Here is a 19,227-nt window from a genome sequence, read left to right as displayed (position 1 = left end):
TTGTCTCACATCTGAGTTCCATGTTCCCATAGGAAGCTACACCTATGGAATAGCACCTGGCCCCCATCAGGAACTGTTGACATGTTCATCATCTGCTTTGGATTGAAAGTTCCTGCAGGACAAGGAAAATCTCCTCTTTGCTTCCCTTTCCTAGACAAGGTACTCAATGGGAGTGTTGGCTATTTGAGTATCTGTTGACTATTTTAAAAAATAAGATATATGATGAGTCTACTATCTCTGTGATAATAAATTTTAAGAAAACAATGCATCAAATATTTAGAGATAAAACATAGAAATGTCTATAGCATATAGCAAAAAGTTATATGGGTGACAATATGCAGTTTAGATTAAATGTAATGCTTAAAGTAGATTATTATATTATTGATTTTATATCAGAAAACTAATAAAGTAGAAAATAATCCTATGAATAGTTACTTGTAAATTGAGACTCATTTAAAAATTTTTTAAAATGTACAAAAAGCACATGTGATACTGCTATGCTCTTAATACATCTAACTATTGACTTTAATGCAAAGGGGAGGGGGTTTTAAAATTTAAGGATTATCACAGCCAGTTCAATCGTACGTTCAAATTAGAAGAGTGACTGGTAGGTTACAAAAGCCTAAAAAAACTAAATTGGGAAGTTTTTTAAAAACCAGGAAATAAAATAAAAAGATAATAGAATAATATAACATTATTTATCATGAAAGAATAAATGAATGTGCTAAGAGACTTATTGACCTCAAATTAAACATTGGTGGTGAAGAATAGAAAGTAGTAGGCAATGCCTTAGGTGTCTACAGGAGGCAAAAAGTAAAAACAAACAAAATCAGGTGAGGCTTTCAGCAATAGCTGCCATTAATTGTGCATGACTTCCAGGATTTTTATGGTTTCGAATCTAACATTTAAGTCTTTGATCCATTTTGAGTTCATTCTTGTGTGTGTTGTAAGGTGGTCTAGTTTGTTTTGTGTGTGTGTGTGTGTGTGTGTGTGTGTGTGTGTGTGTGTGTGTGTTGTTGTTGTTGTTGTTTTGCTTATATCTGTCCAATTTTCCCAACACACTTTATTGAATACTAGAAGCCTGGTACATGAAATTTGCGCGGGGGGGGGTGGGGGGGGTGGCTCCCCTCAACCAAGCCTGCACCCTCTCCAATCTGGGACCCCTCGGGGAATGTCTGACTGCCGGTTTAGGCCTGATCCCCAGGATCAGGCCTAAACCGGCAGTCAGGCCTAAACCAGCAGTCGGACATCCCTCTCATGATCCTGGAATGCTGGCTCCTAATCACTCACCTACCTGCCTGCCTGGTCAGCCCTAACTGCCCCCTCCCTGCCGGACTGGTCACTCCTAACTGACCCCCGCCGGCCTGGTCACCCCTTACTGTCCCCCCTGCCAGCCTGGTCGCCCCCAACTGTCCCCCTCTGCCGGCCTGGTCACCCCACACAGCCTCCTTGTTCAGTCATTTGGTCATCCCTCACTAACCCCCCTGCTGGCCTGGTGAGAGGCATCCATCTTTGTGAGGGCATGAGGGTTAATTTGCATATTACCTCTTTATTATATAGGATACTATCTTTAGTCCATCGTATGTTTTTGCCTCCTTTGTCAAGAATTAATTGACTATAAAGGTCTGGGTTTATATTCTGTTCCACTGATCTGTAAGTCTGTTTTTATGCTAGTACCAAGCTACTTTGATTACTGTGGCCTTGTAATGTAGTTTGATATCAGATAGCGTGATTCCTCCAACTTTATTATTCCTTCTCAAGATCACCATTGTTATTCAGGGTCTTCTATCCAAAGAAACCCAAAAGAATAATCAAAAGACTATATGCTCATTGCAGCATTATTTATAATAGCCAAGGTTTGGAAGCAGCCCAAGTGTCCAGCAGTAGATGAGTAGATAAAAAAGCTATGGTAAATTTGCACAATGGAATACTACTGGGCCATAAAAAAGAAGAAAATTTTACCCTTTGTGACAGCCTGGATGGACCTGGAGAACATTATGCTAAGTGAAATAAGCCAATCAGGGAAAGACAAGTATCATATGATTTCACTCATATGTGGAATATAATGAACAAAATGAACTAGCAAGCAAAACAGAAACAGACTCATGGATAGAGAGCAGGCTGACAGCTCTGGGGTGGGGGTGGGAGACACTCAAGTATGATAAAAATCATAAAAATGGTATGTAGGGGAAGACAGTGATAAATGACCTGGAAATGCTTTGATAATGACTGCAGACTGTGAGCACAGATTTAGAGTGGGGACATGCTTTGTTTCTGAGCTAACACCAAGCTGAGTTTGAATCCTAACTCGCACATTTACTAGTTCTGTGATTCCAAAATTGCATTTAATCTCCCTAATCTTCAGGTTCTTCATCCATCAAGAAGATACAATAACAGAACCTCACTCTAGAGCTGTGAGAATTACATAAGATGTCACATATAAAAGCCATTGCACACAGTACAAATTCTGTAAAATTATATGATCCAAAAAGAGATCAGTCCATAGGCAAAGCCCACAGATGGGTAGTACACAATTATAACCCTTCGTGGTCATGTGTAGATGAGATTAGTTAAATCCTTGGAGATTAAACAGTTCATTTTCTTTAAGAGAACATGTAATTAGTAGGAAAATTTGCTAAGTACTCACTCAAAAATATTTGTCAGTATTTTAATTCTATTATTTATCTAATTAGATACCATTATAAATGTTTTTGTATATTGCATATTAACTCAATCTGCACAACTATATGAATCAGGGATTATTAATTATTCCTGTTTTCCAAATGAGGAGATTAAAACATGGAGAAGTATTTGCCCAGGTCACACAGCCAATGAGGAGCAGCGCTGGGAACTGGATTCTAGCTCCAATGCCCATGTGTTTAACCACAACAGTCTCTCAACATCACAAGACAGGTGATGGAAAAGCAAGGATAGATAAACAGAAATAATATTCCAGTGTGGGAACCAAACCAAGGAAACAATAAATATACAATGCAATTTAAGACAGTGATAAGTACTATGGAAAATAATGTAGGATAAGGATGAGGGTATATTTTAGTTTGAGGTCAGAGTAACCTTTGAATGAACACGGTTCATTCAAAGAACCGTGTGCCTGGAATGAAAAGGGAGCCAATGTATCTAAAATATATAAAGAATGACTGCAACTCAGTAATTAAAAATGCGCAAAGGACTTAAATAAACATTTCTCCAAAGAAGACATACAAATGACCAATAAACACATGAAAAGATGCTCAACATCATTAGTTACCAGGGAAATGAAAATCAAAACCACAATGAGATACAACTTTCTACCTACAAGGATGACTAGAATTTAAAAAGAGAGAGAGAGAGACAATAACAAGTATTGGAGAGGAGCTGAAGAAAGTGGGCTTTTATACGTTATTGGAGAGAATATAAAATGGTGCAGCTGCACTGGAAAACAGACCGGAAGTTCCTCGGATGATTAAACATAGGATTACTATATAATCTGGCAATTCAACTCCTAGGTACATACCCAAGAGAAATGAAAACATATGTCCACACACCAAAAAAAACTATACATGGGTGTTCACAGCATTATTCATAATAGCCCAAAAGTGCAAACAACCCAAATGTCCATCAACTAATGAGTGGATACATAAAATGTGGTACATACAATCAGTGGAATATTATTGTTCAGTAAAAAGGAATCAAGTACTAAGGCTTAAAAACAGTGTGCTCAATAAAAGAAGTCAGCTAGAAAAGACCAAAATACTGTGTGATTCCACTTACATAGAATTTCCACCATAGGCATAGCTACAGAAACATAAAGTAGATTAATGGGTCCTAGGACCTGAGACAGAGGAGGAACTGGAGGGTGATGGCTAAGGGGCATAAGAGTTTCTTTTGTGGGAAATAAAAGGTTCTAACATGGTGGTGATGAGTGCATAACTATGAATATACTAAAGACTATCTAATGGTGGGCTTTAAGGGGGTAAATTGTACATTTTGTGAATTATACACCATTAAAGCTATTTTTAAAAATCAGGTGCAGCCCTAACTGGTTTGGCTCAGTGGATAGAGTACGGCCTGCAAACTGAAGGGTCCCGGGTTCGATTCCAGTCAAGGGCATGTGCCTTGGTTGTGGGCACATCCCAAGTGGGAGGTGTGCAGGAGGCAGCTGATTGATGTTTCTAACTCTCTATCCCTCTCCCTTCCTCTCTGTAAAAAATCAATAAAATATATATATTTTTTAAAAAAAATCAGGTGGCACCCGACCAGTGTGACTCATTAGCTGAATGTCGACCTATGAACCAGGAGGTCACAGTTTGATTCCTGGTCAGGACACATGTGTGGTTTTCAGACTTGATTCCCAGCGTGGGGAGTGCAGGAGGTCGCTGATCAATGATTCTGTCTCATCATGGATGTTTCTATCTCTTTCTCCCTCTCCCTTCCTCTCTGTAATCAATAAAAAATATATTTTAAAAAAAAAAAACAGGCGGAGCCGTTTCATTTTAAGTGTGACGGGATGCCGCTGGACGGCTTCGAGCAGAGGAGTGAAAGCAGAGAAATCCGTCCCTAGGCCGTGGAAGTCCTCTGGGTGTAAGAAGGTGGGCTTTGTCTGGGGAGGAAGTCGTAAAGTAAAGAGAAGGAGGACAGCGTGGAATTCTATCTCCAGTATCACCAGGAAAAATACAAAAAGAACAGATATTAAGAGCAGAAATGTATCTGCTGCTCGTGCTAGGATCCAAACTCATTACTCCCAACTCTCTGACACGCGTCCTCCGTGGAGAGAAGCCAATTCCTCCCTCTCCCACTCTTTGCCCTCCTTCCGCCATATGGCTCCAGAAGGAAGGACGTTCTGCACGTCCCCTTCACCCTTCTCCCAAGAAGAAAACCCCTACCTCTTCTGCTTCTCACTAACATTCTGAGTTTCTATGCCATTATGAATTATAAATAACATTCAGGAGTGAGACAGAACCTTTTGCTTTTAATAGTATGATGCAAATGTAATAATTAACAAAAACTAACATGTTAGAGGAACTTTCAGTCTAAAACATTTCAACAGAGTTGCTGCCTAATGTTATAGAAAATGTTGCTGCTATTAATTCTGAATGGTCTTAACCTCTCCTCTTGACACTTAACCAATGTATTTCTATCTGCATCTTTGCTCTGGTTTTGGTGGAAGAGGGTCCCTCCTTTAGAAAATAGACTCCATTACATGCGCTTCCTACTTCACTTAGTTTTTCTTTCCTATCTTCAAACTTTTCCAATGTCTTATCTCTTGTGCTTCCTTCTCTTCAGTATATAAACATTTCTCCTGCATTTATTACTATCTCTATTCTTCAGCGTCAAACTTCTTAACTTCCCGTAGTCATTTTTTTTTCACCCTACCTTCCCTATACAACTCATGGGCTTTTTGCTTCCACCTGTAATTCCACTGAATTTTCTCTGGCTAAAATCACCAGTGACCTTCTATTTGGTATGTCCACTGGTGCATTTCTAGTCTATTTTCCGAGGAGTTAACACTACTGCTCAGTGTTTCCTAGAGAAATATTCTATGTTTGTTTTCTCTGACAATCCTGGCGTTCAGCCTTTTCTAAATTCCTTCTTTGTTGGTCCGCCCTTTTCTACCTTCCATTCAATATGGGTGCTCCCTGGGATTCCTCGTTTTGTTCCTCTTCTCACTCCACATATTCTCCTTAGAACCCACACATCCAATGTCCACCTTTCCATCCCAGATCTCATTCTTGAATTTCAGATTCATTGAACAACTGAATAATCAACATCACCTGGTTGTTTTTGCATTCAACATGTACATCAACTTTTTCTTCTAAATAACCTTTTCCTTCTGGATCTCTTATCTTGGTTACCCATCCATCCTATAATCCAAGCCAGATGGCTGTCATTTATGACGCTTGTCCAGTTTTCAATTCATTGTCCTGGACTTGCCTTTTGCATAGCACAGTCCCACTCTATTGTAAATTCAGTTTGTTTGTGTCTCCTGCTTTGGTGTGAGATCATACAGTACTTAAGTCTGTACCCTCACTGTTTGACACAGTTGCTCAAATATAATAGATTCTCAATAAGTTTATTAAATGGATGGATTCATGAATCTTTAAATGCCTCTTCTCTGAAATCTTTCCAGAAGCTACCTCTAAAGAAAGGTGGTCATTCTATTCTTTGGGCCACAACTCTATCTTTAGAGTAAAAATAGAATTGACTATGTCTGGTGAGGTTCTCTGGCCCCTCATACGTTAAGGCCAAGTGGCAGAGAGGAATTTCATGTGGTCACAGTCTACTGTGTTTTTGCACAGGCCATGATGGTACAAGCTTCCCCTATCACATAAACAAGGTTGGGAGAGCCTTGGTCCTCTACATTGGCTCATAAAGTCCTTGAATATGCCATGTCTTATATTCATTTTTTATACTTCTGGTACCTTCGAGGAACATATATATTTCTTAGTCAATTCATTGTACAGAATCTAAATAACCTCTTCACAATTTTCTAGTGCTGATATTTACTTTTTTTACTTCACTCTCTTGGCAACTTTAGTAGATATAAAATGCAACCATATCTTAAATCATATCCATAAAATACCTTAATTTCTTATGAACCTGATGTGGTATCAACCTAGGAAGGGTTCTATTGTGGTTGAAACTCTTCATTCCTACATCAATTCTTTCTTTTAACAAGCACTTGTGTGTTTCTCAATATGTTCAAAGTTTCTGTGCTAGATACTGAGAATAAGATCATTTTAAATAGTTTTCTTTAAAGGACTTTGGTCTGACCTCATTAACTTGACTCTTTTTACTTAGTATTATATTTTCAACAGGGTATTTGCAAACGATTTTTTTAAAGGCTTTCAGGTTAATCTAAAATCATTTAAGGAAACTCTATGAGTATTACAACTGCTAATTAAGATCTAAAATTAAAAAAATTGCCCTCGCAGATTTGGCTCAGTGGATAGAGCATTGGCCTGTGGACCGAAGGTTCTCGGGTTCGATTCGGGTCAAGGGCTCATACCGCAGTTGCAGGCTCCTCCCCGACCCAAGCCCTGGTTAGGGAGTGTGCAGGAGGCAACCAATCGATGTGTTTCTTTCACATTAATGTTTCTCTCTGACTTTCCCTCTCTCTTCCACTCTCTCTAAAAATCAATCGAAAAATATCCTCGGGTAAGGATTAAAAGAAAAGAATAATAAAAACAAATAACTAAATACTACAAAGTGTCTAAGCCTTTTGTAACTTGTAATCTATGTTTCCAAACATTATTTCAAGCAAAAGTGAAATAAGCATGAGCCCACAGAGGCCAAATGTGTGTGGTCCGGGCACACTGACCAAGGCCATGGTGTGGAATCTCGGACACACTGCAGTGCCTCTTCTCGGGCCAGTCTTCTCAGCTGCTGCTCTGGTTGTGGTTGTTGTGAGAATTAAAAGAATTCACAGACATAAAGTTCTTACAAGAGTGGTTGGGCCTATGTCAGTGCTATGTTGTTATTATTATCACTATTATTATTCTTGAGAAAAAACATTCTGCTTTACACCAACATACTCAGAGGAAGAACTGAATTACCAGATGTGTCTAAGTATCTGTGTTGGTGCTCACGGAGCTAGTTTGGCCGAATGTTTGAGTTTTAATATGATAGCGCTAAGTCTTGTATGGTTCTTAGAATGACCACTTCTGACATCAAGATCGATTGGCAGGCTAAACAGGTGCATCTTAGAGAGGTAGAGGAAAGGCTTATGCTGTGGCTGAATTGTTTTTCAAATTCATGGGATGTTTTAATCATAAAAAGTTCATGGAGCTTTAGAATTTGAGGAATGAAGAGAGTCCGGGGTGCACCTACTGTAACCCTTAATGTGACAGATGCTATCTACAAGGGAAATAAAGCGATCCATCAGATCACTTCATCAGGATCATTTAACTACTTAATGACATTTCACTATGACTAGAACCCAGGTGTACTTGGGACACTGTTTTGTTTTGTTTTTCTTTTTCTTATATTTTGTGCCCAGAGGCCATGTAGCATAGGGAGAGATTAAAAGCATGGGTTTGGGGAACAGTTAGATTTGGGTTCAAGCCTCTATCCTGCTGGTGACCTAAGAAAAAACATCTTAATGTCTCTCAGTCCGTCGCTTCCTCTGCAAAAAGGGGGTTTCAATGGAAATATTATGAGTATTAAATTATATATACGTGTAAACAACACAGTGCCTGGCACAGTGGAAGCACTCAGTAAATGTTAAAGATTATTATTACTGTCATATATATCATCGTCGTTTGTAAAAAAAAAAAATCAATGTTTGTACCCCAAATTCTTTGTTATTGGCCAAACTGTAAGAAATTGTTCTTGGGACAAATATTTAAGGTGTGTGTGTGTGTGTGTGTGTGAGAGAGAGAGAGAGAGAGAGAGAGAGAGAGAGAGAGAGAGAGAGAGAAAGAGAGAGAGATGGTGGGGGTGAGGGTTGGGGAGGTGGGGTTGTGTATGTTTCCATTATTTGACAAAGGCAAACCCTAGGATCCTGTGGCTTCCTCACATTTCCCTCAGCCTACTTGCAGTCTGCTGTGATGTGGCCTATATACCAACTCTAACCTGTAAAACCTGACCCTTGGACTTCCCTAGTTGATAGGTTGATGATGGAAGAAATATTTCCAAGGAAGGAAGTAAATCAGGTATGAAATGTTTGATGGTAGCAAAGAAGGGCCACAAGAAGATGCCTGCCATGTACATAATTTCATACAAAAATTCTGGTCAGAACATAATTTCATACAAAAAAAAAACACTTGGAAATTTGACTCTTTAAACCAAAAAGCCTGTATCAAAACATACAAACTCTTCTACAATCTAAAATCTATGGCTGGAAGGTAATCAGTTGAGTGTGAGAATTTCAGAAAAATAAAAACAGTGGAATATTCTATTCAAAAAATCTACTTAAACACATTTAATTTATTTGTGAAAACAAATGTAAGCAATATCTGGAAGGGTTTTTTTCATTTGTTTGTTTTGTTTAGACTAATGATAGAGCTTTAATCCCTAGGAAAAAAATTCCCAAATACATCATAGAAACTAGAATAATCCTTCATGAAGTCATAAGCAAAAAAAGAAAAAAGGAGAAAAAAATAATTTCTCCTACAATTAAAAATACCCACAACAGCCACCCTGATCTCCATTCTTTCATTTCCTCAGGTCTGACATTCTGCAGATGACCGCCCTTATTTGTCCCTACATGTTTTCCAAAATATAAAAGTGAAATAGAGTCCCAAGGGCACTGTACTTGAAAGGTTATGAGAGTTAGAGAATTTTAACCATGCCTGCCAAATCAGCAGATGGCTTGTGATTATAATTATATGCATCAATAAAACGAATAATCTTTACAAAATTTGAATTTCTACTAAAGTAAGGGATTTAGTAAGCAGATGCAACAGAATGCATTTTCTTTAACCCTTTTGGTAGACACTGGTATCTCTCACACACAAAAAGATCAAGGGCTCTGTGCATAAAAGGTTGTATACTCTAATTTTTGCCCTCTTTCTACAGTAGTCATATTGTCAGCCTCAATCTTTCTTGATTTTATTTTCTTCTTGAGCATATTTCATCCTCACCCCATTTTCCTCCTTCAGAATAGAAATGTTAAAACTAATTCCCTACCATTGTTTGCTATTTGAAAGAAGGAAATTTAAAAGAGCTACACACCTTCACTCTAATTCACACCAAATATACTATAGAAACAAAAAAAGCACACAGTAGATGCATCTTTCTAGCTGATAGTATTCTTTTACAAATTGGGTTTTCAATAACAAACTTGTTCATTTTACTCTCTACATCTCAGGAATGAAAATACTATTTATTCCACTTAAATAATTAACCAGTTCATTTTGATCTGGTTCTGGATGCCATGACAAGTAAAGAAAACTAAGTTTCATCTCATGCCAAGAATTTACTCTAAAAATTGGGTACATATATGATACATCTAATAAAAAAGGATGAAGTGAGGTTTACACACTGGCCTTTAGCCATGTTTCTTTCATGAGGAAAACCTCAGCCTTTAGAAAATTAAATTAAACCAGCTATGTTACTTTTAAGTTTTGAAAAAAGTGGAGAAAATGTACCACTCAAAAATTGCATACTTATTTTTTATGAAACCATAATGTGTTTTTCATGGAATTACCAAATGTAACTCTTCATTATAATAGTATAGCTATTAAAATATAGTTTACTTCAATAAACCAGCAAATATGATATTTAGGAATATTTGGAGAACATGTATTTTGTGCAGGTATCTCTAGCATCATCCTATTTGCATTATATTAATCAAATAAATTAAAATGTTCTGATCTAAAAAGCTAGTATACTATTCTAATTAATACCACTTAATGGTATAAATAAGTTACTAAGAAGACTTTGAAGGCATTGGCAATTTTGTGGGCCAATGCAATTTACCTGGGGATATAAGAATTATAGACCAGAAATTTTTAGCAGCAAATTTCTTGCAAAGTTGTAACTTAAATGTATATGTCAAATGATATAGAACAAATATTCCTACAAAAAATCTGAAGTGTTAAATCAAGAAAGTAATAAATTCTTGCCTGAAACCTTATAAATTTGATGCAACACTTGACAAACATTATTCAAATACTTGTAAAGAAATTCGAGTAAGTCTTAAAACTCACTGGAATGAAGTTTTAAAATATGCAGAAAAAAAACTAGATTTGATAGGTGACAAAATAAAATAATACTTTACTTGAAATTTTCTTTAACCAAATATAAAGTATTAAAGGAAATAATATAAGCCAAAGCTTGAAATAAATCTCAAAGGAGGAAAATTAAGATATTAATTTTTTTTTAAAGAATGAAGAATGAACTTAAATAATCTTAGTAGATAACAACCTTTTCTATAAATACTTAAGTTATAGATAAACCATTTTGAAATTAGATGAAATTAAATATTTCTGCTTATCGAAAGTTTAAGTTGAACTGTAATGAAATTCTAATAAACACTTTAGATTTCTGTTAATAAAACTAAGCCTATTAGCCCATTTAATCACATATACTTCATATACATTTAGTATTTTTAACTTGTTACCTTAGACTTGAGCACTCAGTCATGTAAAATGAAATTTCCACAGTCCTTCAAGAAATCTCACAAAATGTAGGGCTCTGGAAGTAAAGACATGAGAAAGAGTTCTATACTGGTAGAAGCAAATGCGGAGGGAACATACAACATGATATTGGCCACTTACTGTCTCAAACTCCAAGTGAAAGTTCAAAAAACAACAACATATGCCCAAGGGCTGTAGGCACATTATCTTATTTCATTTTCACATCGATCATAAGGCAAGATTCATCTACCCCAACCCCCATCTAACAGACCCGGAAACTGAGGCTAGAATCGTTAAATAACTCATCCGGGACCCCAGGTTTAGTAAATTGAAGAACGAGGTTTCAAACATATGAACTTGAGAAGGGGGTGTTGTAGATTCTCTTGTCACTTTTGTCACTCATATGGCACTTATAATCACTACCTTATTATCTAGGAAATGTTTTCTAGTTTTTTAGATCATGGATCCTTGCAGGTAGGAATGAAGACCCTACAGCTCCCACAGCCCCTAATACAATCCTTTAAACCAAGTCATTTAAATAATACATATTTGTCAAATAAGTGAATCTGAATAAAAGTTTAGAAATACAAAGTTTCCTTTTATCAACAAAAATTAAGTCCCTCCAATTTCTTTAAAAAAGAAAGTTATCCATTAGACAAACCATTTCCTTAGTGGTTTTCCATAGTTAAAAATTTTTAAATCTCTCCAATTCAGGACCAACATTATGGAAACAAGTTCATATAAACCAAAAGTAATGATCTGTACCCTCTCCTCTTAATTACAACAGAGCTCTATATATCTTTTCAAGAATGACAATTCCATTCCTGTGAAAGTAATTCTACTCAGTTATATCCACACTGTCAACAGATTTTAGTCAAGTTTGCTCACCCTTTGCTACACTGGTGAGGACAGGAGTAAAATAGTCATAGCCTTCCGAAGTGATTGCGCGTTTTCTGAACATTTCACTCCTGTCTTAACATGCTGAACATTCAGTAACTATAGAAAAATAAGCTATTCCATTTTGGAGTACACTTCACTTTTGAAAACATGAAATTCAAACTTAAAATGTTCAGCACAAGAACGATAATCTAATATATCTGTAAGAATGACTGGTTGTATAACTCTGCCTTAAACTAAAATTGTTAGGTGGCAATTGTAGCTATTTCAGATAGCTTGCTTTTCCCATGATTGCTACCACATTTAAGGCATCATGATGAGATTACACATTAGAAAAATCTGAATTTAGTTAAGTAAAAGTACATGTTCCCTATATATATATTTTTTACTTGAAATTAACAAGACACAATTATACAACTTACTTTACAAAATCTGTTTCTTTTAAATTCTGATTACTATAAACATAATAGAGTTTATAATACATATGTTATATACTATATACATATAGACATAAACAAATTAGATAAATAGAATGAATGTTGGGAACACATTTGAAAGAAGAAAAGTACTTTAAGATAAAAAAAAAAAAAAAGAATGCGTGACCTCTAATCACCCAGATCATATTATGAACCTCTATTATGAATCTCTCCTAAATACTAATAAGAGTGACTTATTCCATATCATAACATTTCTGCATTCTTAGATAAATAAAAATGTCTCAGTGCAACTTAGCAACTGATTTTTATAAAATATGGAGAGTTTTACTTCATGCACAGATGATTATGACATGACATTCTGATATTAAATGACAGTGTCGTTAAAAATTGAATCCTGACACTGATATGATGCATCCCAGCTATTTTAAAACACCACACTTATGCTAACAATACTTTTCAAATATTCTCAATGAGATTGCAGAGTTTGTTAAACCAGTGACAATCCACGCAGCTGGCAGTTTCCTAGAATAAAATGTTTAATTTACCTGAATTTCTTGTACCAAAATCATCCCCTCTTGAACTAAACATCCTCTGAGTACACAAGTCTAAGGCAGACAGACATTTCAGCGAGGCAAATAAGACTTTCTGGCAACTTCCTGTTGCCATATTTCTCTGAAAGCTTAGACTTCAATACTGCAAACACATTTTTCCCAGGGACATAGGAAGCCAATGCCGCTCAGTGTCAGACAGCTTTGATTTTTTTTTCCCCAAGTAAAGCAAGCAAATAACCGCTAATCCTATTCAATATCACAGATTTGCAATAATTTTATTTGCAGATTCAAGAGAAATAGAATACACAAAGAAAAGAGGAGCCTTTATATTTTTTCATTTTGTTGTGTTTGATGATTAGATTTTTTTAAGATATTGATCAAGAAAATGATCATCCTATATATTATAGCAAATATATATTAGCAGGTGTGATAATTTTATATTGACAAGAATAAACTTTACTGCACACATTCACACCCCAGATTTCCATTTTCTTTTCAAAGCAGCAGGACTAACTACAATCAAAGTTGCCACATGCATCTGAAAGTTTTTCCAACCTGAACACACACACCTGAACGATTGCGAAAAGTACCGCTTCTCCGATAAACAGCCTATCCTCAAATTCAGGTTCACTTGCCTTTTGGAATACACTTTACTTTTGAAATGTAAAAAACTTTTATGTACCGGTAAAGCAAAACAGCAAGAACAACAACATAAGAACACGGATCAGTGGAACAATATTTTCAGAGTGATAGCAAAACCCCTTCATTCTGACCTACTTGTCGAGAGCCGGGCTCTCAGCCCCACGCACGGTTAGGCTAAGATTTGTTCGACTTTCTCCCTAGGGCTTAATTGCCAGACTGACTTACCGGTGCCTCCTAGCCTTTGTTCTGCCTCTCTCGCTGACATCAGGGAAGCAGTGATGGAGAATAAAGCAGGGGTGGGCTAGGTTCGTCCAGTGTTTGTGTGGTTGTGTGGTGTGCAGGGACACTCTGTGATACTCTAGTGAGCTGCTAAGCTTTTTTTGTAGGCTTTGTGTCATTTACTTAACGACCAATCTCATTAGCTGCCAGGGTACAATGGGCTGATGCATTTTCTATGTACATACTCTACACACTGACCCTCAAGGTTGCAGAAGGTCTATTTAATCAGTCAAATGCTGAATATATTTGCAGTAAATCACTAAAAAAAAAAGAGAGAGAGAGAGAAAGAAAGAAAAAACGGGACTACAGAGGTATCTTACAGGCTTACTATTTACTATTCACAGGTAATAAAATGATGCATATTTAGCCAAAACAAGGCTAGAAAAGGCAGAGATGAAATAGCTAGTTTGCACCGGTGACCTTAATTTTAGGAAACTTTCAGAATCAAAGGTATTTTCTCTTCCCAAGGAACCCAGATTTGAAATTTAATTTCTGTCTTAGTTTAATCATAGTGGCCAAGCAAAATAAGAATTGCTTTCTTTAGCAGTTTCTCCTCCCTCCGAAGTCACCCCCACCTCCGTCCTACCCCTTGTCCAAGCAACCTCAGAACTGGCAAAGTTGCATTTATGCCCTCTTTCAGTTACAAGGTAAAAACCCTTTTAACTCCTATGAAAAATGAAAGGCTGAGAGCCCTATGAATGACGACAGCTGTCCATAAGTATCAGGGAGAGTTCCATTGTCCGGCTTGTCCCTGGATAAAATGAATACTTTACAGCAGAGGCTGCTCAGCTTGGCTAAAGAGTGTGGGGAGAAGGGGAGCAGGTCACTGGAGATTTCGCACACTAATTTAATCTGGGAAAAGGACAGGCTCTGCATCCCCCTTGAACAGACTGGCAGCAATCTGGGCCCCCACAGAACTATCTCCTTTTGCCTGCGCTCTATTTATTCCTTATCTCTGTTTACCAACCGCTAGGTCCCTTTCATTCACACCACGAGGCCGTTTTCCTACTATCAGTCAGCAGCTGACACTGTGGAAGAGCCTCAAAGGCAAAAAAAAAAAGAGAGAGAGAGAGAGAGAGAGATCAAAACTAAACCAAAGCTGTATAAACAATGTAACAGTACAAGTAAATGCATAAACCCTGATTCTTAACCCAACCCACAGGGTGCAAACAGAACCTTTATAGTAAATCCAACAAACCCACCACAGTGAGCTCTGGGCCACAGAGAAAGAGAAGTCAAAAACCCATTCATGAAACCACCATCCAAAAAGAGTGGCTAAACTGAGTGCTGGCTGCTGAAGCAACCCTGCTTTCAAGGATGTTCTTATCTTGACGTGGATCAATTAACTGGCAACCAGGAAACATTTCCCTCGCCCAAAAAGGCGACCTGTGCATTTTTAAGGGAGACCTCATTCTCCTTCAAATATTAGCAAATAAAAAAATCCACCAATAGGACTATAAGTTAAAGGGAATTCAACAGTAACTTTTCCAACACCTTATTATGTTGATTAACTTTAAACAATCCAAAAACTGAGCATCAAACTTCCATTATGTTTATATAAAAGTACTAAAAAGTCCTGAGTGAGCCAGCTAACTAAATCTTTTACCCATGTCTTATGTCAAAGTGACTAACATGGCAGAGGAGTTGGGAAAACATTGCGTACAAGTTTCTGTCTTGTGAAGTGCTCTGCGGGCTGTGAATGAAAACAGACGGCAACAACTAGCCTGAAGTATCGAAAGAGGAGAAAACAAAACGAGTGTTACTTGGAATCTTGAAACTTTTGAGTAAATGTGAATTTTGAATCTAAAATTGGCTTTATTAATCTGGAATGCTAATCTTGAATATTTCAGCCAATGGGGAAATGTCTTTCTATAAGTAGTTCATTAGTGTGATTCAGAATATATATGATTCAGTGTGAGAGTCCAGGTAGCTCAGTCAGAATATATGTGATTCAGAATATATATATATATATATATACATATATATATGTAATTAGCATAAATGTACACACTGCTACTCATATACACATATACAGACTGAGAAAGGGTGTAATTTCTAGTGCCTACAGTTCTCTAGATTTGAAAAAGCGTGACTTAGTTGAAATTTCCCTGAGATTATTTTTAATCATTGAAACGATTGGAAATGATTGGTTATTGTCATAAAAATCAACACCGTATTGACTCAATCACTAAGACCTGTACCAAAAAAGGGAAGACAAAATGTAGCTCATTATCTAGGATGTTCAACTGGACCAGATTTCAGTTTGTGTTTTCACCTATATGCATTATGAGCAATGAAGTCTTTACTACTTGGATCCTTTTTTCCAAATGAATTAATGAATTAAATTTATCCTTTCACCAGCTGCTAGGCAGCAGATGGAACCATTTCTGAAGCCTTGTTGAATTCAATCCATAAAACTCATTTCCTAGGATTAGCAGTCCAAAGTTTCTTTTAATGTTTATATACCGCTTGGGATTTTGAATTTCATGATGTTAAACTTCCAATTTAACTATTCTTTTTGCATTTCATATCAAACAATTATGATCTTTTTGGATTTCTATAGCAGACATGGCAGGTCACATAAGGACAAGAATTCATTTCAAGAGCAATAGTCAGGCAAGTTACATTTTTTGATGTTTGTTCACATTGGCCTACTACCATGGCAACTATTTGCACTGTGCTTTTATATTGTCAACCTAAAGAATTATATATTTCATAGCTTATGATTTTTGTTTATTTACTCGTAAATACTTTAAAGCTGCAACTAGGAACATTTATGAACATTGTGGAAATTTACAGTTTTTTAATTTAGTTATAAGAGTAAGATTGTTACATTGCCTGCAAAAAAACTACTGTATGCACAAGGTGAATCTATCTAATAAGAATTTAATACTGACCTTTATAAATGGTAATAAAGCCAATGACACAGATTATGCAGAGATGAATTTTATAACAGTTAACATTTTGAAGAGCATACTACCATGGACAGCTCCAAACATTTCTATTCTACTTAATGTGCACTTACAATTGTCTAATTTAAGAACAACCAGGAAACTTCACATCCTACTGGCTAATTTTATAACAGAATAGTAATGCCACTCTTTTTTAAAAAAAATGGTGGGGGACTCCTTTAAACATAACTGAATTAGAATCTCGTAAAAGTTCCAATGTACTTTGAAATGTTTTAAATTCAACTACCTGATGCTCTCCAAGGTACAGTATATCCAGCTCTAAAGTACAAAAGCTTTTAAGCTAAAGTGATGCTGCTTCTTTAACATGAATATAACCAAAAGGAGAGTGAATCACTCTTATGTTCAACAGTGACTTCCGCTAATTTGGCACAAGAAATCTATATTAATCTAATATTGGAGTAAGCCAAGAAGGCCACATAATAATCACCACTGAGTAATTGAATATTTAGAAGAAGAAGAAAGGAGATAACTGGTAATCTTAAGTTACTCGCATAAAAGTAGAATAATAGACAGATGATATTAGCAAGGGAGAAAAAGTTAGGAAAAGTCTAATTTCAGTTTTATTTTAGATTATGAATCTGATTATTCCCTGGAACTTTATTTTTTTTCCTAGCATAAAGGTAGAATACACAATTATATTCGAGGTTTTTAATCATTTTTCCTTTAGTTCTGATGGCATAAGATGAGAGTTGGTATTACTTTTTCTGACAATAAGCCACTTTCTTTTTAAAAAAATCAATGTTGGATAAGTTAGTTTACATATTTTGCCTAATAGCTGCTTTGTTCTTTGTAAAAGCTTACTACCCCCATCTAGAAGACTACTTCTACTATTTCCACATGTATCCAAGCAAGCATGTTTAATAAATACCTTGTTAGGATGAAAGAAATATGAGGTGAAGTACTGTTTATCAGGGTGTTTGAAACATTTCTCTAGTCTTAGTAATATTTTATTGATCTCATCCTTCTGCAAAATTTTGTTCAAAGTTAGTCTTTCTCATTCTCCAGTCTTTTCTAATATCACTCTTTAACTTGCTGAAAAGTCTCCTGACATCTGCATTTATCAAAAATGAACGGTATTGTTTTTTAAGGAGACTGCTCTTAGTCAATTCTCTAAATATTTACAGTTAAGATTTTAATTACAACACTTATCAATTTAATTTTTTGCCACTTGCCACAAACTCTTTCCCTATGTGTGGCCAAGGCCAGAATTGTACTTTTCAACAATAATATGAGACATCTTTTTGATATTGGTTATTCCTTCATATAAGTAACTTACATTGTGTTGACAGCCCTCAACCCCAAAATATCTCCTCTATTATAGTGAGATGTCAGATTTGGGGTCTCACTGGTAAATTTTGCATTTTCAGAAATTATTTCCACTTTACTTTGTTACAGAGGGGAAAAAAAGTGTACAAAGTTTCATCTCATATCAAGTATTCCCTGCTGCAAATTTGCACGTTTCAAATATGTATATAAACAAAGGCGTTACTGATGCAGTATAAATGCAATTGCACCATGACATTTTATTCTGAAATCCTCCTCAAAGCAGATACCATAAGCATTTTTACCACACACAAAAAGGAGGCAGAAACAGCATTTCAAATAATGACCAAGTATACATCACAGCACGAACCAGCAACAGAAGTTCAAAACACAAATCAGAAAAAAAAAAAAAAAATCCACACACTTAAACTTCAACCTACTGCCACATATTATTTCCCCAGAAACAGAACTAAATGTTATGGCATCAGACGTGAGAACTTACTGAGCGACTTTAACATCAGCGCAAGCCATATGCGGTTCAGAAGTTTTAAACTTACTTTTTTGCTTGTTTCCAAAACTTACATTTCTCTTCTCCCTGGCGTGCTGAACGGAAACACTAACGCTGTTTCTTTGAAAGGTAGTTCCCATGATATGACAACCAGTGCCTTTGACTGCGTAGAGATAAGCACCTGCGTCTGTGTCCCCTCCTTACGTCACACCTCCCTATTCAGACCTTCTCAATATAATTCACATTTGCACATCAACAGCCTCTTGCGCATACACAGATTTTTTTTCGGCTCTGGGCCCAAAACTTTCACTTTAATTTTCATCACATGATTGCTGTGGCATATGTCCTTCCAAACCTCCCATATATCAGTCATCATGCAAATGAGATGGAATATCACTCCGCTGCAGCAGATGGCCAGGGATGATAACAATGGCTCAACAGAGGAGATTCAATGTCCCTGACTTTATCGCCACGGCAACAACAACCTAAAATATATGTAATGGAAGTGGTGCTTATTAATTTTGCAGGCTCGAGTGTTCTGATTTTGTGAGTGAATGGGTTGAGTTAAAAAGGGGGCTGTGTCCTCCTGCCTCTAGAAGA

The 19,227-nt window shown here is 36.5% G+C and overlaps 1 long non-coding RNA gene across 4 annotated transcripts in view; it reads right to left on the bottom strand.

The window, feature by feature from the left end:
- The window catches only part of LOC132219984 (uncharacterized), a 40,578-nt gene extending 21,609 nt beyond the window's left edge, over positions 1-18,969 (bottom strand). For all 4 annotated transcript variants that reach the window (XR_009449655.1, XR_009449657.1, XR_009449656.1 and 1 more), the window contains exons 1-2: positions 18,677-18,969; positions 11,063-11,136 (exon numbers count right to left, since the gene is read on the bottom strand). This is a non-coding gene — a long non-coding RNA (uncharacterized LOC132219984). The remainder of the gene's footprint in view (positions 1-11,062; positions 11,137-18,676) is intronic.
- Between the last annotated feature and the right edge of the window lie 258 nt (positions 18,970-19,227).

The sequence above is a fragment of the Myotis daubentonii genome, chromosome 17, assembly GCF_963259705.1.
Source record: "Myotis daubentonii chromosome 17, mMyoDau2.1, whole genome shotgun sequence".
NCBI lineage: Eukaryota > Metazoa > Chordata > Mammalia > Chiroptera > Vespertilionidae > Myotis > Myotis daubentonii.
Note: the sequence above shows the minus strand (reverse complement) of the source record. Positions and strands in the feature narration are given on the sequence as shown.